This window comes from Lathamus discolor, chromosome 6 (genome assembly GCF_037157495.1).
Source record: "Lathamus discolor isolate bLatDis1 chromosome 6, bLatDis1.hap1, whole genome shotgun sequence".
Taxonomy (NCBI): domain Eukaryota; kingdom Metazoa; phylum Chordata; class Aves; order Psittaciformes; family Psittacidae; genus Lathamus; species Lathamus discolor.
Window position 1 is genome coordinate 90,504,889 of NC_088889.1, and position 23,703 is coordinate 90,528,591.

At 48.9% G+C, this 23,703-nt stretch overlaps 1 protein-coding gene and 1 long non-coding RNA gene across 2 annotated transcripts in view; both read left to right on the forward strand.

The window, feature by feature from the left end:
• LMF1 (lipase maturation factor 1) overlaps window positions 1-23,703 on the forward strand; it is a 225,792-nt gene that overhangs the window by 29,372 nt on the left and 172,717 nt on the right. The window lies entirely within an intron of this gene.
• LOC136016983 (uncharacterized) lies at window positions 16,687-20,970 on the forward strand. Its single transcript, XR_010613797.1, has 3 exons — window positions 16,687-17,212; window positions 17,309-17,464; window positions 20,754-20,970. It is a non-coding gene; the product is annotated as an uncharacterized LOC136016983 (long non-coding RNA).

Below are 23,703 nucleotides of genomic sequence, written 5' to 3' on the forward strand. Positions count from 1 at the left end.
ATTCATGCTTTAAAAACAGCTTAATGAGGGGTTTACTGGCCCAATTGGAAGTTTTTATTAAAACCTATTAGTGTGCTGGAGTAGCCTGCCTGAAGGAAACGATTAGCCCAAAGCAACTAAACTCAGAGCTGGCCCTTAGCCACACCAGGTTTTCTCTAAACTGTTTCCAGACCCACGTTAACCCTAACACTGCAGCTTGCATGGTATTCATATCCTCTGCTTTAATTTATAGCTTGTCTCATTCTCTCCCCAGCCTTTCTCCATGTTCACGAAAGCATTTTGTTTTAATGTAATTAGACCTGCGTTAAAGGGCAACATGCCTTCAGTCAGGCCTGACTGGTTTGGGAACCTCAATTAAGTGGAAGTGTTCCTCTAAAGTCCTCTGTTGATGCTGCCTGGGGAAGGAGCTGCCCTATAGACAAGGTACGGAGCCCCCTTGGACAAAGCCATGATGCTCCTGGGGTCCCGGTTAAGCTTCCGGTGAGGAGCGTCCCAGCATGGACATGGTGAGGCAGCTGCACTGGTGAAGCACATTGGGGTTTGAAATGAAGCTGTTCTCTGTGTTGACAGCCTGAGTTGGGGTTGTTCAGCCTGGGGAAGGGAAGGCTCTGGGGAGACTTCAGAGCAGCTCCTAGTGCCTGAAGGGGCCAACAGGAAATCCGGAGAGGGGCCTTTGGCATGCAGGAGTAGGACAAGAGGGAATGGGTTCAAGCTGACACAGGACATTTAGATTTAGATCAGCCATTAGGAGGAAGTTCTTCCCTGTGAGGGTGCTGAGGCACTGGCACAGGGTGCCCAGGGAAGCTGTGGCTGCCCCATCCCTGGCAGTGCTCAAGGCCAGGTTGGACACAGGGGCTTGGAGCAAGCTGCTCCAGTGGAAGGGGTCCCTGCCTGTGGCAGGGGTTGGAGCTGGATGGCCTTTAAGGTCCCTTTGAACCCAAACCAACTTGGGATTCTGTGATCTGGAGGACACAAACGTTGGAATAATGTGCGGGAGCTGGATGGAAATCCCAGCTGGTTTCTGCCTCTAACCTCCAGCTGGATCTTGGTTTGTTTGCCCTATGACTGTGTTTTATATTGAAAACTGGGCCAGTGGTTTTTACCCATCTTAAAATAAACTTGACAGCGCTCCTGAAGCCCTGTAGCCATTATCTTTGTGATCTTGTGCTCTTGTCTCTGCGCAGCCAAGAAAAGCAGGCCAGGGCTCCGACTTGGTAAGAAAATTGCTGTCGTGAGTCCCATGCCCCAAAAGTGCTGAGTAACTATCAGCTTTGTACGTATTCCCTCCCTATCCAAGTGCCTGCCTGCTTGTCCAGGCTTTCTGTGATACCACAGAGTTTTGGGAGAAGAGACTTCCAGTTCTTTTATATATATATATATAAAAATGTGTATATATATATATATATGTGTGTGTGTATATATATGTGTGTATATGTATGTGTGTGTATATATGTGTGTATATATATGTATATATATTTATAGATATGTGTATATATATATTTGGTACAGCAGCTTGCCTTTATATGTCTGCCTCTACTGAACTGAAGGCACATAATAGTACAAAACACGAAAGCTGTATTTAAGGTTTTGCTGAGGGTGTTCTGTGTTGTCTGGCTGTGGAAACCACTGTCCATGTGTTAATGGCTCATCCCTAAATGAATGATACATCACCCAGGGAATGACTGCTGTATGTATTGAATACATGTGTCGGGCTTTATGGCTTTTGTTGTAACCTGCAATCAGAGAAGGCAATCTGAAGAGCAAGACATGGACTGTCACTTAGAAGAGTGAGAAGGATGCCAGATTCTCCCATAATAAGATTACAGGCAGTGAATATCAGAATTAATAGAAATAAAACAGGGAGCTGCCAATGTACCAAGTAGTTGCTGTTGAAGTGACGAAGCTTTATGTTCTGAAGTACATTTTGAGCATCATAAAGCACAAACCAAAGAGCAGTTGGTCCTCTCCACACCCTGCCTTCCCCGAGTGTCACCTCCTGTCTTTATTTTCCCTAGCATATGGATGCACCGACCTTGAGGTACCTTTTAGAAAGAATGTTTAAGGAAAAATCTGCCATTAAAGTTATTACTGTAAAGTAACGCCTTTGATTGCGGCAATTATGCAAATGGGTTTAAGGGATAAAATACTTCTTAACAAGGATGGGTGTAAATGGTGGTGCTGGAACAAGCCCATCACTTCTTCAAACAGCATCTTTCCGTGCAAGTGACTTTGTTTCAGCTGTTTGCCACGTTGCCTGGACGTTGACCTGTGTAACTGATGAGCAGCCTGCGGATGTGATTCTATTTTCACTTAATACAGGAATGCAAGTGGGTGGAATGGGAACGCTGGTCTTGCAGAAAGTGGGAAACCCTTTCGCTAAGCGAGTTGTTTCTCCACAGCTCTTGTGACTGACTTTTGTCCTAACCTTCATAGAAAGGAAACAAGCAGAAATGCATTGTGCAGGCAGAGATTTGCCTCAGGAAAAGGGCAGTTGGATTTGGTGACTTGCAGGAGCTCCTTGGTTAAGGCTCTCCCCTTAATGTCTTGGCATTAAGTTAAATGAAATTTCCTCCAGGATTAGTTTTAAAGCAGAGAAGTTGGATCCTTGTCTCCTGTAATTTGGAAAAGTGTTGACCACAATAAGAAGGCAAGAGTCTGTTGTGAGAGGTTTAGCTCAAATTCCAGAGGTATTTCCTATTGCAGAGGAGGCCACGGAGATGCTGCGAGGGCTGGAGCAGTCCTGCTCTGGAGCCAGGCTGAGAGAGCTGGGCTGGGTCAGCCCAGAGAAGAGAAGGCTCCTGAAGGGGAGACCTGAGAGCAGCTCCAGTGCCTACAAAGAACTACACTGTGGGTCAGTGATGATTCCCTGAATAATAACACTCTGGTTATCCCTGCAGGATTTGTCCGTTGTCAGAAATGCCCAGAGTCAGGGCAGCTCAGGCGCATCTGGATCTGGAGGACCCAGACCTGGAAATGAAGTGCAGGAAGCTCAATACACCTCCAAAATGGAAGACAGCGAGGGTTTCTTTTTTCTGATTTTTAGTAAAAAAGACAAGCTGGGGAGGATCCAGTGAAAACAACGGATGAGCTCCATGACAGTGCTGGCTTCAACAGGCTGACACTTCTCAGCAAGGCGCTGTTTAAACTCGCTGTGCTATCGCCAGGCTTTTGATGGGAGGAGGATGAGAGATGGGCAGCGTTGTCTTCAAGGCACGCTTCCGTCCAAAGTTCAGGTCTGGCATGGGAGAACAAGTCTTATTTTTATTTTCCTCTTTTTCTGAAGTTAAATAAACCTTGATGTGCAGAATAACCCCGGAATAACAATAATAAACTGAAGGACATCCAAGGAACTGCTGGCTTTTTTATTTTCCATTAACCACACTGTCATTTCTAACATGTATCTGATTTATCTATGGCTGGTTAACCATTCCTACGCCCTTTTTGTGACCTGATATATATCACATGAAAGTTTTATGGCAGTAATTTATAGAGGATGATTACAGCTCTGAATGTACAGGTTTGGAGCAGTGTTCTTCTTGAGGATGGTGAGTCTTGTTGGGTGTTCCTGAGGGTATGTGATAGAGTTAGGAATTAAAGAGTTGAGGTCTCAGGACTTGGCATCTGTGCAGCAAAAGGAAGTTGTGTGTGGAGCTCTGAGGAAGGTTATTGGAGTATAAGGCCTTTTTAAAGAATCCAACTCATATAGGGGTATTGTTCGTCCTTCCTTTATTCTGGATTTGATCTGGAGTGTGAAAGTTTGAATAGAAGGCCAAGACTTCGGATGCTTTCCATCAGGAATGTTTGATGAGCAGAAATGCACTGCAGCTTGGGTCAGGTTAAAGGATTGGGATCTTCTGTCTCTAGGCTGAGGAAGCTGGGGCTGTTCAGCCTGGAGAAGAGAAGGCTGCGTGGAGACCTCAGAGCAGCCTTCCAGTACCTGAAGGGGGCCTATAGGGATGCTGGGGAGGGACTCTTCATCAGGGACTGTAGTGACAGGACAAGGGGTAACGGGTTCAAACTGAAACAGGGGAAGTTTAGATTGGATCTAAGGAGGAAATTCTTTCCTGTTAGGGTGGTGAGGCACTGGAATGGGTTGCCCAGGGAGGCTGTGAGTGCTCCATCCCTGGTGGTGTTCAAGGCCAGGTTGGATGAAGCCTTGTGTGGGATGGTTTAGTGTGAGGTGTCCCTGCCTATGGCGCGGGGTTGGAACTGGATGAGCTTGAGGTCCTTTCCAACCCTAACTATTCTGTGATTCTGTGATGTAACAAGCTCTTTGGAGGCTCAGCAGCAGATCTGCCTGTACCCTGAACGTCTGTGCAGAATCCCATCTGCTCAAAGGCAGATGTGGAGGGAGCACTAACCATTGGAAATGGCATTTTGGAAGGAGGAGGAACAGGGTAGTAATCCTGCCCACTTGTAGCTGGTATTGACTACTTTTTGGCCATGCATTAAAACCCATCATTAATCCATTGACTTGGATAAAGGGGTTTCAGGACGCGTGTCCCAGGACGTTCTCATGTGTTGCTGTCTCCTTTTCCTTGCTGGGAGGAGGAATGGTGTGGGGTTTTGGTTTTCTGCCTTTTAAGTTGTCATCTGCGTGGTATTTCTGTGACTGCTCGATGCTGCTGAGGGCTAAAGAGGTTGATGCCTTTATGCTGGCACGGTCCCTTTTTGAAGCCTGGGTGTTTCTTCACAAGACTTGATTTTGAAGTTAATTGCATTTGCTGTGTTCTCTCCACAGTTAAAGACTGGTAGAAATACTGGCGCTGGGTAATGGAGTGAGAGCCAGAGGTCGAGTTTGATCTTCCTCTAAGCGCTGGACTCCTTGATCTCCCTGGAGCAGGGCACAAGCTGTCACTCCTCACTGTCTTTGCAGAAATTGATGCACAAGTGACTGCCCACATGAATGGAGCCGTCTGTGGATTTCTTGTTAAAGTTCCTTTGTCCTAAACTGTTGGTTCCTTGAAACGGAGATTGTGGGAATGCTCTGGGTTGAAGGGATTTCTGCATCAGGAAAGTCAAGTCAGCGTTTGGAAATCACTGCAGCTCTTTTTGCCGGGCCGTTTCCAAATGGGAAAAGCAGTGTGAGGTAGCTCAGAGAGGTTTAATGTATAGAAATTTAGACATCGGCTGCATGGCTCATAGCAAGAAGTGTTTGTGCATGTGAAAACATGGAATTCTGCAGCACCTCAGAGCTGAATGAAGGTCAGATCTGTAGGTTAACAACCAGAGATACTGCATTTCCCTGCGTCTCCCTGGGTTTAAATGGGAGCGAATGGCCTGCGTTATAGAATCCCAGCCTGGTTTGGGTTGGAAGGGGCTTTAAAGCCTATCCAGCTCCAACCTCTGCCATGGGCAGGGACCCCTTCCACTAGAGCAGCTTGCTCCAAGCCCCGTCCAACCTGGCCTTGTGTGTTGAGTCGTGTCTCAGATGCCACATCAGGGAGCACAGCGCTGGGAGCTGCCGGTTTTCTTGCTGTCCCCAAAGCATCTTGTTTGATGTCGGGAATTTCCTGTGGCAACTGGGAGGTGAAATATCTGGTTTTTCTATGATTTGTGGCATCTTTGCACAGAAGGCAAAGCGGATGCCTCTGCTTCCTACAGAGCCCCATGTGCTTCATCACTGCTGTAGTGGGATGCCCTTATTTTCCTCCATACTATCCCAGCACTTGAGTATTGCAGATCCATGTTATTGTGCTTGATTTAAGGAGAATGCCACCTAGCCAAATACTTCCCACCGCCTCCTCGCTGCATCCACCAGATTCCCTTGAACGCTTAAAAAATGGGATTCATTTATTTATTTTTAGTCTAGAGAAATAATTTTCTCATGGCTTTCTTTTCCGTTTGGAAGCCGGGTGAAACCGCAGTGTTAAGCCATCCTCTTCCCAGTCATTTATAGGAAGTGAGCGTGAGCCAAGGTACATATTTTATGTTAGTCAAAAGAGATAAGTGTCAGGATTTCAAAGTAAATTCCACCCTCCAATTTCCAGTGCTGAAATCTCTGCTGTACCTTGGCTCTCATGCTGCGATTCAGAACAGTCGGTGCTTTTATTGTAACTCTCTTGTGATTTCAGATTCTTTGGGGGGCGATGCCCAAAGAGAAGGCTCCAGGGAGACCTTAGAGCAGCTCCGGTGCCTAAAGGGGCTGCAAGAAACCTGGAGAGGGGCTTTGGACAAGGGCCTGTAGGGACAGGCCAAGGGGAATGGCTTGAACCTGCCCGAGGGGAGACTGAGATGAGCTCTTAGGCAGAAGCTCTTCCCTGTGAGGGTGCTGAGGCGCTGGCACAGGGTGCCCAGAGAAGCTGTGGCTGCCCCATCCCTGGCAGTGCTCAAGGCCAGGTTGGACACAGGGGCTTGGAGCAAGCTGCTCCAGTGGAAGGGGTCCCTGCTTGGAGCTGGATGAGCTTTAAGGTCCCTTCTATCTAAGCCAGTCTGTGATAATCCCTCTAGGAGAACTCTTGAACTGCAGGAAAAGTGAAGGTAGGGAAGCTGGAGAGGGTGCTGGCTGGGCAGGGAAGAGGAAGGTGCGTGATGCTGTGCTTCATTGTCTTGGAAATCCTTGCTCTGCAGAAGGAGGTGGTATCTGTCCCCAGGGGCATGTGCCTGTTACGGAAGGGGGCAGGCTGCGTTGTTGGTGGGGCTGGTGATGGTGCCTCTTGCCTGGCGCGTGTTAACTGCATCTTCCACGTCCTGTTTGCCCTGACATCAGGTAGGGATAAGCCTTTCCCCATGGTGCTTCCAGGCCTTTATGTAAAGCTGCTACATAAGAGCCAGAGGTTGCTGCTCGGTTAAGGCACAGTGCCTAAAATAACAGCGTTTTAGTGGTGGGATTTTGATCTCTGTCCTATGCTTTCAGGCTATTAGGTGATTAAACCACCGTTAGAAGCAGACTAAACAGCTCCGGGTTTTAGCGGAGCAGGTAGCTGAGGTGTGGAGGTTTATGAGGTTACTTCTGTCTTGAGTTACCATTTATTACGAGCATTTATGAGGGAGGAGATCGGGGGTGATCTTCTGTTTTGCTTCATGCCTGTCTGAGCCATGATGGGTCGTGTCCGATTCAGCGACTAACCTCGAGCTTGGCTGGAAGAGCTGCGGGATGGAGCCCTTTGCTGCTGTGCGTAGGAAGGACAAGGAATCCCGAGCGGCCGGCTGTGGTTTTAGCTGTGCAGCCTCAGCCTCTCAACACGGATTGCTCAACCTCCCTGGAGCTGCCTCTGGGCTGGCCTGGGCTCCGACCTGCCTGCCCAAGGCCCACGCTAGGATGGCTTCCAGGGATGGGTGGGAAGCAGCGAAGGCAGGACTAGGTCCTGCTGCTGTGCAGATAAGGGCTTTTTCCCTCTGCAGAGGAGGTGCTGGGGCTAGCGCGGGGTGACAGCACTTGCTCACAGTGAAGATCTGCCTGGGAGCTGAGCGTTGGTTCCAAGGGGAGAAGTCACCCTGTAGTTCCCCAGGATAGGGTGGTGCTTTTGTGTGGAAAGGGTGAAAGGAGAGCAAAGGTGATCCCCCCCCCCAAAAAAAAACCCCAGCAAGGTGGGTAATAAGCCATGCAATAAGTAAGCAGTGAGCAATCTGGGTGCAGGGTAGGGAGGAGACATCAGCAAGGCTCCTCCGAGGGAAAGCAGCAATGGGAAAGGTGAAGGATGAGGGGTAGAAAGCAATGGGGAAACGGCTCTTGTGCCTTGTTTGGGAATGCTGAGGTAATGGTGTTGTTTCCGAGCGGGGAGCTGGAGCGTGTGGCCGAGCTCTGTTCCCCTGTGTGATGTCTCTGCTCAGCCGCACAGCTGCAGGAGAGATGCTGTCAGCGACGGGAGCACCGGGCGGCTGTAGCTATGGGACAGCCGCTTGCTGTCACCCACTGCCACGGGGCAAAAGGGGGCTTCATTTCTGCCTTTGAATGTAGTTTGGTAAACACGAGATTCCAGGTGCCGATCTGGAATAGCATCCATGCGTTGGATCTGCCCAGCTGGCCCGGGATGTCTCGCCAGGAGGAAAGCGCAGCGCAGAGCCTGCATCACCGGGCTGCTCTCCTCCGGTGGAGACAGAGCCCTAGAGGGATGGGGAAGGGCAGTGAGGGGAGGGAGACGCCAGGGAGGTGTCCAAGGGGGTAATGCAGAGCTTTGTCTCTTCTGCCCTTTGTTAAACTTAAGAATGCCACTGTTTGTCCTCTGTATTTAACTGATGAATATATTACATTCTTATTGACTTGGCTGTCTTCTTAATATGACCTCTTCTGGCTTATTCAGCTTTTCAAACAGACGTGCCTGATAACTAACGGCCAGGGAGAGGAGAAGGAAGCACTTTAAAGTTGAGATTCAGTGCTTTAGATTCAACTTTAAAGCTGAGCTCCAGAAAATCCAGCTCGAGGAACTGGTGTTCACATGGAAACGCATCTGCCGTCATGCAGAGGAGGTTACTGGGTGTCTGCGAAATGCCCAGGTATGATGCTGGAGCTGAGCAATGGGGAATGGCCCCCGGGGCTGTGATTCCTCCAGGCTCTGGCACAGGGCAGCATCGCTCCGCACTGATTTCCCCACTCATGTGGCTCTGTGGGCACAGCACAGAGATCTTTGTCCTAAAAGGCTCCAGGATTTACAGCTGTGTTGGTTGTAGAGCCCTTGGGAAGGGAGTTGGAAGGCTTTCAGGGCTAAGAGCTGTCTTCTTGCCTGTGTTCTTGCTGCAGAGTGGGTGAGGTTCAAACCAAAGTGTCATTTGGGCTTTCAAACCTACCCCCAGATAGAAAGCAAAACTAAATCCACATCCTCAGGGCTTTCTGGTGGGCTGCTGGCCCTTGCCATCGGGACTGCAGCTCCGTCTGTGCTGTGACACAGCACAGCTCGCTGGATAAACTCCTTGCTCCCGTGTTGCAGTGCTGTGTCAGCCCTGCAGTGATTTTCTTGATGTACTCTAAAAGCAAGTGGCTCAATGCATAGATCTCCAGCTCCGGGGTATGGGGAGCTCCGGGATCTGCACAGTGAAAATGGAATGCGGATAGTTAAGCGGGGGAATTTGGCCAAGACTTTCTGGCACACAGCTTGGACAGTTAGAATAATTTATGCTAATGTTTTCCCATCTGTTTGTTATTATTAGCTATGAAGCACTGAGGTTGTGCAGTCCTACCTTTCGGTTTATGTCCAGAAGAAATCGCTGTACCTTTTCATGGGATACCTTTAAACTCCTAACTTACGGTTACAAACAGCGTTTCGGACTTCTCCTTTGTTGGATTGAACGCAAAACCTCCTGACAAATGCCACTCTTTAAGGGTCAGCGCTTTCTCTTTGGAAAATTATCCTGTACATTAATATCTTTCCCAAGTGATTTATTTCACTTCTAAATCCTGGGTTGCCAGCAGCTTCTTTTCCTGCTTGGGTTGTATATGAAAGAAAGTAGCTGGGTTTGCAGTTGTGTCCCTGCTTCAGAAAGCCATGGCCTGGGCACACATGGAAGGCAAAATAGGCTGTATTTGTACCAGCAGCAGGTAGAAAACTGCCGCGAACTCAAGGTTCATGTGATTGCCGAAAGTAACTCCTGCTGCTGACACCCACTGCCTTGAGCGTGGCGTTTGTCACCCATCACTTTGGGGTCCCCCTCTGTAATGGCAATAACTCCACAGACCACCAGGCATCACCGGAGATCCCAGGTGATTGCTAAGAGCTCCCCTCTCTGCAGATGCGTCGGCTGGAATTGGATCTGGGCTCTTCTTTTGGAACAAAGCACTTCTTCACTCCTTTAGGTCAGGTTTGCTGTGCTCCGTTCTCTTTATTCCCACATTTATAGAGACTTTGAAACCTGCTTTATCTTTGATATCTCTACTTCTCCTGCCATGTAATCGTTTAGAGCAGGACGTTGTGTCACGCGAAAACGCTATTGATCCCTTTTAAATGGCTTTCTCCACCCGAGCAATGCATTCATTGTAGCATCAAAGAGAGAGGAGTAGTTTTTGTATAGAGGAGCGATTTTGTGTGTAGAAGTTCACTGCACGTGGTACCATTTAAAATGTGCCTGGTTTATAGAGTAATTATTTGGACAAATAACGCAGGTATGTTGGGATTGCTTCTGGTTCCCTCACCGTGTTTCACATGATTTTAAGACACTTTTGCTCTCTTCCACCCAGGGCTTTATTGGTGTGAGCACAGCCCGGCCTCAGGTGGATGATAAATCACCGGGGTAAGCGGGGCTGGTGTTCAGGCTACCTTCACACGTGTTTCCAGTTTGGGAATTTCGGCCCCCAGCTTTACTGACAGGTTTCCCATTAATGATTGAAAGCTCGCATCAAAGCCCGGGCAGTGCTTTCTGTTGATGAAAAAGAATGCATTCTTTGAGGGACTGTTTCAGAGCTGGTTCCATGCACTTGCATTAAAGCAGGGGCAGGGTATTTTCCCCTGCTTTGGGGGATGGATAGCCATTTGTATGGAAACTCCCCACGTGGTCCCTGCTATTGTGCGTTTCCAGGTTGGCTTCACGTTGCCGAACGCTTAAGGAACGACTTGCTCCCTTGCTGGATCTCTCTTTGTTCTGGGGCACATGCGTTTTCAGCCTGAATTAATAACGCTGGAGAGTGAGGGCAGAAAAGCCAGTGATTAATTCATATGGTTCGGTTTAGGCACTGAAGTCATTTGGATTTCTTACAGCGGGGAGAGCCGAGCGGGCGTACGAGTCTTGTGGTCTTGGGACATATGTGAATAGCTGTTTAATATCAGTTGTCACTCTCGCGGGCGAGTTTGATTCATGTGGTCGATTGCAGCGGTTTATATAAAAATGTAAAAAGCTGCTGCTTCAAATGAGAAGCAAGAATTCTTACTGGTACGGTACAGAATATCCTCACGAGTGAATTCGATGTCACACGCATGGGAAAGCCACCACCCAGGTTGCCGGCAGCAGAGCTGTGGCTGTTCGTAGGGGCAGAGGAAAATCTTGCTCTACGTTGTGTTATCATCAAACCACCGAGTCCTTCCAGTTGGCAGCTCCTCAGCCCAACTCAGGGGATGGTAATATTTATGGGAAAACATGCTGCTTTTCTTCTCGCCTCCTTTCTTTACCAGGAAGGCTTCGTGGCGTTCGCAGCCGCGCTGTAGAAAGGCATCGTTTGGGGGTGCTGTTGGTAGATGTTTGCTGGGATGCTCAACCTGTGTCTTGGTCTTCAGAAAGCCATGACCTGCATCAGGTCTGTGGCCAGAGGTTGCACGAGCATCAAGATGGCTTTGCTGATAAACTGGCTGTGCCAACCCTTTGGGTTTTCACCCAAGTGATGGGATGTGCAAACCCAGCCAGCCCATGAGCGGTGGCTGGGCCATGGTCAACTGGGCTCCTCTTCGCAACAAAGCAGCGTGAAGGCTGCTGCATCTTTAGGAATCTATACTGAATGTCTGTGGTCACAAACAGAGCAAAAGCTGCTCTATTTGTAGTCTGGAGAAGAGAAGGCTCAGGGGACCTTATTGCTCTCTACATCTGCCTGACAGGAGGATGCAGTGATGTGGGTTGGTCTACCAAGGAACAAGGGATGCGACAAGAGGAACCGGCCTCAAGCTGCCCCAGGGCAGGTTTAGATGGAGCTGAGGAACAATTCCTGCCCCAGAGGGTGCTCAGCATTGGAACAGGCTGCCCAGGGCAGGGCTGCAGGCACCGGCCCTGCAAGTGCTCACACCCCGTGGAGACGAGGCCTCAGTGCCATGGGTTAGGGGTGGCCCTGGCAGCGCTGGGAGCGGATGGGCTGGGTGAGCTCAAAGGGCTGCTCCAACCTGGTTCATTCTATAATTGTATGTTTCTATAAAAATTCCTGCCCTGAACATCCCCAAGAGCCCCTTTGCCGTTGGTTTCAGGTTTGCAGCAGAAGCAATCAGTGGTAAATGTGCGCCGGGAGCTCTAGGAAGTAGGGAAAGGGCTGATGGCTTCAAAAATGCATTCCTGGACCCCAAAGCCGTGCCAGCGGAGCTGTTGGACAATGTAGAATGAAAGACTGCATCCCGTGAGCGTGGTGGTGGAGCTGCTTGTTTGGTTGGGTTTGCTGTTATTGTGTTTTGGGGTTTTTTAATGATCTCCTGGCTAGAGGAGAGCCGGGGCTGGATTTAGGGTTGTCTTTCTATCGCTGTTCTGTTGCTGACTATGGGATGTGGACATGAATAAAAATAGAACTGTGAGGCTTAAAATATTAGCTGTTGCTTCATAGTGTTGCTCTGTCTGGAGCTTCAGGGTTCCTCCATGGCTCTTTCTGGCCCTGTAGAGCATAGAATCATGGGATGGTTTGGGATGGAAGGGACCTTAAAGCCACCCAGTTCCAACAGTTGTCCAGACCCTGCATCTGGAGGGGGCGACAGAAGTAATAAGTGTCATTAATTCCTATCAAGGGAAATTGGTTTGATGGATGGAGCCGAAAACAAGAAAGGAAGAGCCCCGTGGTTCTAAACCTGCCGGTACCACCCCTGGTTCCTTCCTTCCTGCATCCCTTTGGTGCCTGATGTGGTGGTACCTGAAGTGCAATGCAAAGCCCAAAGGACGCAGGGGAATGGGTAAACTGAGGCAATGGCACGGCCTGAAGCAGATTGCGGAGGACCAGAGACTCCCCACAGAGCATGCAGCACGTGTTTAGTCTTGTGTAGTCGTTCCTGCAGAGGGCAATTATGTAGTTCCTTTGCCTTGGGTAAATACAGATTTCGGCGTGCACGGGTTTGAAGTGGATGTTGTAATTTCGGGAACATAGATCTGTATTAATTCCCTTTCCAAGATTCTCTTGATCGCTCCCTTGATACTTCTCCCATCAAATTATTCTCTTGACAGTTGAACGTGACAGCTCAGGGCTCTTGGGAACATTTCCTCCTGTCCCAGGTGAATTTGGGCTTGGAATCTGCATCAAAGGGGATAGCTGAGGACAGGTTGCAGAGCCGCTGTTTCCGTGGCAATGTGTGCACAGTGCACTTGAAGAGGAAACGTTTGCCCTGGACCATTTTAGACACCAAACTTGCTGGTTTTAGGTCCTGGATGTGCTGCTGCCCTCCTCTGCTACAAGGCACAGCCGTGCATATTTTACTCCTCCTCTTCCTTCATCCTTGTCCTTTGTGCATCTTTGTGGTGGAGCCCATCCTGCCACACATCATCCCCATCCCTATGTCCCTTGGGCGGGAGACTCCCATTGCCCTCGCTGGGCTTTTGGCAAGACCGTTTCAAGGTGCATCAAGGTATGACCTGTTTCCAGGCACAGCAAATAAAGGACCTAGAAACTGTAATTTATCCTGCCCTTCAGGTGAATGGGAGTGAAGTATTTGGCGTCTATTGATGCTAACCAGGATGTGTTGGTAGGTGCAGTGTCCACTGCAGGGAAGCATGTTCCTATTTTCATCTCTGTTTCTTCTCTCCAGGTTCCCTGCAGCCCCTTTAGGCACTGGAGCTGCTCTCAGGTCTCCCCTTGAGGAGCCTTCTCTTCTCCAGGCTGCCCCAGCCCAGCTCTCTCAGCCTGGCTCCAGAGCAGAGCTGCTCCAGCCCTTGGAGCATCCTCATGGCCTCCTGTGCGCTCACTCAAGCAGGTCCATGTCTCTCATGTGTATTTCGGAGTTTCCTTTAAACCCCTCATAACCAGTTAAAACAACCGAACTGCAGCTGTCAAAATAAATATCCCTGCTTTGTGTCGCTTTAGCTTTCTGTTTTCTTACCACTCCGAAACTTGCTTATTCCTAAAAATGGAATCCACAGTGATTCTTCCAGTGCTGGTTCATATTAATGAGGGTCTCTGTCTCCAGCTCTTGCCAGTGTCTGAGCTTTTCAGGTTTAACGGTATCTATACATGTGGTGAGGAAGCATAGTGAATGGCATCTTAATAGGAGCAGTACTTAATGAATGCCACATCTGGCTGTTTCTCAATGTAAACCTGATTTCTATTTACCCTTTTTTATCATCTCAAGCCTAAAGTTCTGTTTCAGATGCATATTATAGTTGGGTATTTACCCCCGGTATTGTGCAGGTTGTAAGCTTTGACATGGTGGAAGCTGCTCTAAGGCACCGCTGTGCATCGGTTCATAGAGGGAGTAAAATCTTAGGACAGGCTGAGAAAAGAGCTTGAAAGAGTGACCTGAGGTCTTAAGACTCTTGTTTCTCCCTCCTCTCAGTGTATCTTAGTCAAGACCAATGAGTAATTCGATCACGGTGGGGAATTTCTGTGGTAGAGGGAAGAGAAGAGGCAAAATCAGGGCAATGTTTGGGGCTGGTTTATGGCAAGAAGAAAGAGATAAAACTTTGTGGCTTTGCCATGCTGTGTAGTAATTGTGACTGTTTCTGGGGGATGAGGTGAAGAGGGCGTCATGTGAAACCTTGACATCAGGCCTGCGGCGTTTTGCTTAGCTCTCCTCCGATGAAGATGGAGATGCAGGGTTTGGTTCGAGGTGGCTGAGCGCGGCTCCTGCGCTTGCTGCATCCTCCTTCCCTCCCTGCCTTTGAAACCCATTAACAGATTGGTTTAAAGGTGTCCAAGGGACACTTTGGCTCCTTCTCAAGATGAGTAATGATGGGAAGAACACCAGCTTTGACAGTGGGTGGGTTTGGTAAATCGTCCTTGGTACGTGGCAGCAGATTCGCCGGGGAGGTTTAATGTTTCCTGCAGACTCATCTTAACAGCTGCCCACAGATCCATTTGCTGTAGCTGAAAATAATTATGTTGAAGTAGTTCTGATTTCTGTTACGGTTTACAGTTTTCAGCCCGTTATGTGATGGTTTAGTTGCTCAAGCCCTGGATTAAATGATTGCCGATCGAGTTCATCTCTTTGTATCAACAGGGAGATTTCAGGACTCGGAAGACTTGGTGCATGGTTCAGGTCTCTGACCATCAGCAGTTCTGTTTGTGTGTTTGCGCATCTCTTTGTACTGTGCAGGGAGAGAACAACTTCCTAACGCAGTTGACTTCTTGGCATTCATCCTGTAATTGCCAAAAAACTGTTGTTTCCTCCTACGTATCCATCAGATCCTTTAAAAATCAGATGGGTTTTGAAAGCAGCTTTTTGATTTCCTGAGTTCCGCGTTTGGTCTTCTTTCCTCCTGCTCCCTCTTTCTTCCTTTGTTCCGGGAGGTTAAAGCTGTGGGTGTTGAGGTCCCATTAGTCATTTTGGTCACTTCTGAGCTCATCAGGTTGAAAAATGCCTGCATGAAACCATTCCTGAGTTACAGCAGATTTACATCACCAGAGCTTCCTTAGAGTCAGTTGCGTTAGTGATGTAGCTGAGCCCTGTTTAATTCGTCTGGGATGGAGGGGATGTCCTAAAGGACACAGCAGTGTCCATTTTCTTCTTTACCTGTATTCCCCAGAATCAGCTTTCACTCCAGACAGAGCAGATCCCCTTTTGGAATCAGAAAATCCCTGTTATAGGCACTGCAGTGGTTTTTCTCATGCTGTCTTGTGTAAAGAGTATCCTGCTTTTTTTGGTTGGTTGGTTGGTTGTGGGTTATATTAAGGTTTTGAGTGTAAAAGATGGTTCAGAAATGTAACTGAAAGCTCCACGTGTAGGTTAAAATACTTTCTGGTGTTTGCCACTGCTGAAGGAAATGGGCATCTGATGATGGGTGGTGGGACCACGACCATGGCTGATGTCATTGGTAAGAACAGCCCATTGGAAACCAATGTGTAAGTTGTGCTCTCCTTCTCTAGGCCTCCTTTGTAGGACCTGTAGTATTTCCTGTCCTGCACCAGGATGGCTTTTCACATTCAACCTGGCCGTAACTTGCTCATGGTCTTCTCATGTATTACCTTTGATATTACACCTTTCTTATCACTCCCGTGATCCTTTTGGGGCATTGGATGGGGATGTCTGCCTTGAGGTTAATCAACTATGCAGCCTTTTTTCCCTATTCAGGATAGATACAAACTGTATTTTAGAGGCACTGCGTTCAGGAAGAATTCTGGAAGGCAGAGGTTTTACATGGGAGGCCCACTTCAAACTGATGGGGAAGCCTGATGAAGGAGTCATCCCTCAGTGAGCATTTATCATCATCTGCAAACCCTGATGCTAAAACACGTGCTTGCACGAGGCTAAAATGTGATCTCTCCAGGGCACTGGGAGCCTCACATGATACAGCAGGGAAAAACTTGTCTAATATGCTTTTTGTTTCAAGGCTTGCTTTCTGTCTGCTGGCAAAAGAGCTTGCCAGGTGCCTTCATGGTGCTGGGTTTAATTCGTTCTTGCTTCAAGTGGATGAGCGGGGAAGGAGAGTTTAGAAATGGTGAAGAAAGGGGGCTGGTTGAGCTGTTAGGCTCAACGTTGCCATGCTACCCATGTTAACAGCTGCTAATGGTTTCTTAAGCTGCCAAAGCAGCCTGAAGAGAGATTTAACACCCAACAGACACCTGTTTTTAGCGATTTAGCTCTGCAGGCACATGGCATCGTGCTGCAGGGGTCCTGTCCGTAAAGAGCAGATAAAATGTGTTCATCAGGTTGCTTGAGAAGGTGGGAATTTGCTGTCTTTGTGCTTCATTGTAGGCCTTTTTTTGGTGGAGAGTAAGGAGGAAAAGCCCAGGAAGAAGGAATGTAACCTGGAAGGGATGGCACCAAAGGGATTCTTTGGTATTTTGGACTCAGCTCTGGCTTCTAAAGCCCTTGGTGTCTTTCTCTGGGGCAAAGAACCTTTGGTTGCAGCATCCTGAGGTTGAGAGTGGGAATAAGGTGCCACTTCTTCCAGATGCTTGGGGGCTCCTGTTCTGTCTCCGACAGGGTCGGTGTGCAGCAAGGCCAAGTTGCAAGATGACATTCCCAGGAGTTTTATCCCCAGAGAGGTGTCAGAATCCCCACCGCCTGATCCCAGCACGACCTTGAGTGTCCTGGGTGAACATTTGTGCTTGTTTCCATTGGTTTTCTCCCTGCCTCTTTCTTGGTGTGCAGTTCATGTCCTGTGGCCACCAAAGCCAAGCAGAGTATCCCTGGAGTAGCTTTATGTGAGGTGAATTTGGGGCTTTTCCAGTCACATAGCAGGAATGTGTATAACAACTACTGATTGCTAGTGAAACCCTGACTGTTCTGGTTTGGTAGGTAAGGATCCAGTCATTGCCTTTGTTTTCTTTCGGGAATGTTCTGGTTTTGCTTGTTTTCTCTTAAGCCAAACCCTCCTTACTCTGTGCGCTTGGTTGTGCCATCATGAATTGTTTTCATCTGAGCAGCATGGATTTCCAGAGAGAAAACTCATCAGAAGACTGTAACTGGCTTTTAGCTGGATCATGGACTTCAAAGTGGCCGGTACAGAAAGGGTAATTGGAAAGAAAATCCCTTCCAGCTTAGAATTCTTTGTCCCAGGAACCCGAGTTCCTTAGTGATGATGCACGTTTTCCCTTTTGTTTCCCAAGGCATGAGGAAACCTGGCAGTAGATGGTCTCTGCTGGTATGTGCAGTGTATACCTGAACCTCCGCACAGGGGAATGGAGGAATCCTGGCACTGGATCCTACCCAGTGATCCATCAAGACTTGCTTCCAGCAAGAACGGAGAGCTCTGCAGTAGGCAGGTGATCAGTTTTGCAGGGAAAGCTTCCCTCTGGTGCTCCTGGCAGCCAGGGATCGTTCTCTGCCTTCAGGCTCTCTTGTGTCAAGCCTCTAAAGCTGCTTTCTTCTGCTGAGAGCTGTTTGAGTGGGAACACGCTGCTGTGCCCTAGCACAACGCGTACCACCAGTACCGAATGGATCCGTCACCTGGTCATGGTGGTGTCGCTTGTCTTTGGCCTCTCCTTTCATCCTGTTCATGTTTCTGTTCCACATCTCATTTCAGTCAGTCCCTTTCATCACTTCCCGTTTCATTTATGAAGTTCTCAGTGTGACCCCTGGTCTGTGGGCTGTTACAGGATGCTCAGCTTTTTCTTTTCTCCCCTGTCTTTGTGGCCAGCCTAAACCCTGCTGATCTTTGTCTGAATTTCCTGATGGGCATCATTGATCTTACTCCTGCTAATCTGTTAAAGGGAGGTGGAATGAATCCCCCACTGATGGAGGTGAGTCCAGAGGAACTGCTAAACCTGCTATTGGGTTGTCTTAGGGCCCCAAACCACCTCAAAATGTGCCTGTAGGAGGATGGAGGGAGCCCCAGGAAGCCAGCTCTAGGCTGTGACCCACTCCTGATGCTCACCAAGATCTGTGGCATAGGTCTTGAGGCTGTTGGCCATGTGAAGATGTTGAGGGACACCTTGAAGCATTGAGAAGCCCATGAGGGACGACACCAATGAGCAGCGTGTTCTTGCTGTACTGGCCACGCTTGAGATGCCGGTGCCCATAAGTTCGTATGAGCACAAGTGGAATTATTTTCCTTACTTTAAACCGGAGTAATTAAATCCAGTATCTCTGGATCCCTCAGAATGACAGCCGCCCACAGAGCTAAAAACAGGAAATCCATTAACTCCAGGAGTTAAAGAAGAAAATAAAACCCCTCCCAATTGATTCCTCTGTCACTTCAAGTTCTGCATGGAAGGAGGGCTAATTTAATGCTGCATTAACTCACTGTTATCACCCTCCTGGTACCTAAGTAGTTTCTAATGACTACCCTGGAGAGCACTTGGAAGCTTTTAAAAGTTTTTATGCTAAATTATTATATTTTTATATTCTGTGTGGTTTATGCTTGAAGAACAAAAGTTATCGATAACATTGCTCCAAACCTGCCAACACCACCAAGAACTCCTCTGTTGGTGCAGAAATGGGAGGTATTAGCAGCCTCTTCTCTCTTTGGTAAAAGAGGAGTTTGAAATACGTAATATCGGTGGTGTTTGGGGAAAACAGACATGGCAGAGTTTGACTGTGGGGAGGTAGTTTGGATCTTGGGATTGTTGGTGCTTGGGGCAGCAGCGTGGCCTGGGGTAGGAGTGGAAGAATGCTCAAAGTTAGGTTGGACGGGGCTTGGAGCAAGCTGCTCTAGTGGAAGGGGTCCCTGCCCGTGGCAGGGGTTGGAACTAGATGAGCTTTAAGGTCCCTTCCAACCCAAACTATCATGTGATGTGATACCGTCAGCCCTATGATGCTCTCCCTGCTGGCTGGTGCACCCACTCCCTAGCTCCTGTCTTCAGCACAGGGAAAACCCATCACGTTTCCAGAGGGGATAGCTGAGACGTGTGAAACCTCTGTGTGTAATCCAAACCCAGCTGAAACTGGTGATGATTTTGCCATGGGGTTTAGCAGGGGCAGTATTTCACGCTGGGGATAAAGGTATTTCTGGTTAGCTGGCAGGCACAGTGTTTAACTTGAGAGAGGATGCATCAGCAGGGCACCTCAAAACGATGCGGCTGGTGCTGGGGTAGTTTGGAGCTTTGCTTTCCTTTGAGGAAGTTGTTGCTGTGGATGTTGAAAGTTGTAACGATTTACAGAGATTAGAAAAAAAATTAAAAGTAAGGAAAAAGCAGAAATATTTTTCCATGAATGGGTTTTTTTTTTTGGGGGGGGGTGTTTTTGAGGTTTATCTTTCAGTGTTGGAAAAGAGAACTGGGTTTGATGTGACTGTTCTCCTTTAAGGCAGAGGTACTTATGAAAAGAAATATTGATCAGTACAGTTCTGAGCAGATCTAATTCAATCTGCGTTCATTTCTGCAAGTGGGAGATGAGTGGCAGCGTGAAGGAGGAGACCCCAGTGGGGAAGGAGATGGGGATGAGCAGTGGGTGCGGAAGCAAAGAGCATCCCAGCGCCGGTGGGAGCGCACCAGCAGGTCAACACCACTTACTCAGCGTTTACTCACTGCCGGATATTGGTCCATTTGCATCGGTTGACCCATACACGGTAGTTGCAAAGAGTATTTGGAGACTGAAGTCCTTGGTCAGAAAACCCCATAGCCACCAGCGTGACCCATGCTGTTTTCAACAGGTGGTTTAATGCTGGCGCTGGAATGAGCTCAGGGCAGATTTCAGGGAGGTAGGGAGGGGAGGAGTGGCTCGGGAGCAGTTAATCTCATCCCAGGGTAGGTCGGTCCGGGTTGGATATCTGCCTTGCTCTGGCTGCCGGGATGTCTGACACACAATATTCATAGGGAGACAGCTGCAGTGCCCGCTCCCGGCCCCGTGCGCTGCTGCAGACGGGGCTGTAAAACGCGTGGATGTTGGGGAAACATTTGTCTGGGCCATGCAAACGTGTGCCCTGTAAAGTTAACGTGAGGATGGACAAAGAGAGGCGCTGCCGTTTCCCCTTATCCCGAGGTTTAGGAGGGGGGATTCATACATGATCTGAGCTATTTCTGCCAGAGCTGGTTGTGGGGTTGGGTTTTCACCACATGATTTTTCTCAGAAAAGGAGATTAATTGAAAATGATGACCTGAAAGGTCTTTTCCAACCCGGCTGGTCCTGTGATTCCATGGAAGTAAGAAACTTCATTATCCGTGGAGCTGACTGCTCGCTATTTAGTTCTGATGGTTTTGAGCACTTCTCTGCCTCGTTGCTTGCTTCCTGAGTGTCCATGCAGACAGAAGATGGGTCTCAGATGCAGGAAGGATGATGGAGCTGGGCTGGGTGGGAAAGGCTTTCCTCTGGAGCCATTGACAAGCCGTGATAACTCAGCTGGGTTTTCATCAGCTGTTTGATTGGTAAATAAGAAAGGTGAAGACTGGAAACCTGAAGGATGTTGTGGTGTATAATCTCTCTTCCATTAGAAATACTACTATAGGGAGCTGTAATGGGGCTGCTTTGGAGACAGTTCATCCCAAACGCAGGGTTTTATGTCCCGTAAGGGATATGGGAAAGCTCGTTTTGATTTTCTTTTGCTTCTTCCCCTTGCCTGCCTTTCCTACCCCCCCATCACATCCTCCCCACTCTTCCCTTTCCCTGCCTCAGCAGAGACCTCTGGAAAACACCAAACTATGGATTTTACCCGGTGAAGCTCGGAGCATGTAACAGGCACTGGAAGCACGCGTGGGGCTCCGTTGGCAGTTGATTTGATTTCAGTTTTCTTCTTTTCTGCCCCAAAAGAGGCCGTGGCTCCCCCCGCCTGCGCGGGGATAACAATGGGGCGCTTTGTGCCGCGCTGCAGCTGCTGAAATTTGACTAGATCCAACTGAAGAAAACAGGAGCAGGTGGGTCAACAACGTGACCCTTTCGTTCCCAGCAGTATCAGTGTGCGCCGGGGCCAGAGGGACCGGGCTGGAGGTGAGCCCCGAAGCTCAGCCCGGCCATAGGGATGCGTTGGTTGGCGTTTGGAGGATGGGAATTGCCATCTCGGGTAGCCCCGATGCCTCTAAGTGTCTCTGTCATTGATAAAATGGGGTTTACTCCAAAAACGTCACTGTATGGATAAACTAGGATTGCTACAAGGAAAAGACCTTTGCTCCTAAAGCACCCAGTGCTCATCAGTTGCCTTCCACTCTCACAGCCCTAAAGTCAGGGATCATTTGATTCCCCCTCCACATCCCCCCAGGTTACGATTTCTTCCATGTCCCTGTTTTTGTTGTTAGAGAACTGTCCAAAAAGGTCAAGAATGGGAATTTCTGCAGCTTGAAGGAGGGTTCGTGTGTGGTTTGGTGGAGATGGAGGATGTGGTTGTGTTGGGCTCCTTTGCCTGGCACTGCCACGTCAGCAAATACATCTCATCAGCGCTGCCCACTTGATAGCAAGAAGAGGAGGATAGGGATAGGGAGAAAACTGCTGTCACAACTCAGCTCCGTGGGTCAGCTAAGTACCAGTTCTTCCTGAGGTCTTCCCTCCCAAGGTGTGATGGCTTGGTTGACACCTTGTAGGTGTCACAGTGCGTTTGGGAAGTGATGTTGAAAAGGCTGTGATGCTCAAACTTCAGCAGCGTTCCGCAGATGCGTGGTTATGGCCTTAAACCTGTCTAAGATTGCAAGGGAATTAGTCTGAGGCTTTCAAAGGGTAGACAGGAACAACTGTTGGTAAGTCAGCAGTTCGAAAGGCAAGGTTTGTGTTGATGGATCTTGTAATCTTGCTTTCTAATATCAACTTACAATAAAGCTAATGTGAGGTGGAGCAGAGCTTCCCCCTTTTGCTATGGATATGCTTGTGGTGTTGAACATGTTCGTGTCCTTGGAAGTCTTCATGATTTAGCTGCAATTTTTAGTTGAAACCATGACACAGTCTAGCACCTCGGGTAATCCAACTGTCACAAGTGCTTGGATTGCTTATGGAGTAGCATCGAGCAGTATTTTGGACATGATGAAGCCTGGAATTGGAATAAGAAGTGTCAGGACAAGTCCATGCTGAATGGGAAAAGGAAGAATGGGAAAATGAGAGGGCTGCTGTGGGGAAGGGTACAGGGCAAGGAGCTGCTTGGGGTGGAAGATGGATGGAGGCAGGAGAGGAGCTTCCGCTGCTGAGGACGGGGAGTGTGACTGTTTGGGTGACGCATGCTAGTATGGAAAGCTGATCTGCATGACCACGTTACCAGCTGTGCAGGCTCAGTCCATCAGGAAGAGGGTTGTTAATAAATCAGAGCCTCTCCGTGCAGACCTGTACTTTAAGCTTGGTTTTTAGCAGGAGCTTGCTGTGATCTAAGGTCTGTAACAAAGCAAGGTCCAGCACTGCACTTTGTGCTAGCAAATTTGCCCATTGCTGCGCAGAGCAGCTGGAGCTGGGCAGGATTTAACCACAAGCCAAGGAGGTTCAGCCAGAGACCTCTGAATGGGTGCTGTGACCGTCGTTTGTCCTTGACTGCACTTGCAGTTAAACCCTGTTTGGTGCCATTGTCGGCAGCAGGGAATTGCAGAGGTTATTCCCAGCAGCTGGCAGCACTGTTTGCTCCGCTCCTGCCTCCCGCTGCGGCGCTGAGCTGTCCCTTTGCTGGCACGGTCCGCACGGATCATGCCATTGGAACCGCAGCCGGGTGCTGTGGCGGTGCCAGGATTCAGGCTTGTCGATTGGAGCAAGCAGCGCAGGTGCAGCTGAACTCGTGATCCTGGAAGGCCAGCGCATACCAGGAAGGCTTTGGCTTCCCTCCGGACACACGTGCGCTTCCACACTCGTCCCTGTGGGCTGATGCACGCGTGTATAACCCACTTAATGCATGAGAAATGTGTCACTCAGGATCACACCATCCTTCCATGCCCTTTGCCTCCACACATACAAACACCTCCTGAGGAGCTGGCTTTAATATCAGGGTTAAAAAGTGATGCCACTTGTGTCCTTGTTGGTGAAAGGGGATGCTGCTCCCAAAGGGAAATGCGCATATAGGGAACAGCATAGCATAAATAGACTAGAATAGGAGGGATAGAATAGTGTGGGATTGCATAGAATAGCATAGCATAGACTGGAATGGTTTGAGTTGGAAGGGACCCTAAAGCTCATCCAGCTCCAACCCCTGCCATGGGCAGGGACCCCTTCCACTGGAGCAGCTTGCTCCAAGCCCCTGTGTCCAACCTGGCCTTGAGCACTGCCAGGGATGGGGCAGCCACAGCTTCTCTGGGCACCCTGTGCCAGCGCCTCAGCACCCTCACAGGGAGTGACTTTCTTCCTAGAGGCTTGTGCCTTCCAGCTCAGCCACACGCATCCTATATGTCTGCAGGGAACACAGTGATTTACATATGAAAACGCTGATAACAGTGGGATTCTTGTGTGGGCAGAAATGAAGGAGATATACTACCAGTTTGGTGCCAGTTAGACCCGTAACTGCTGTGTGTAGCTGGGTTTAGTAACAATTAACCTTTCACATTTTGTGTTAGCCATTGCTTTCCTGGTGCAGCTGGTTTTATAACAATATACTTCACTTGTCTCAGAAGCGCTGGTTTTGGCAGTTGGGGTGTCTATTCCAGAAAGCGCGGGATGCATGGGGGGAAGAATG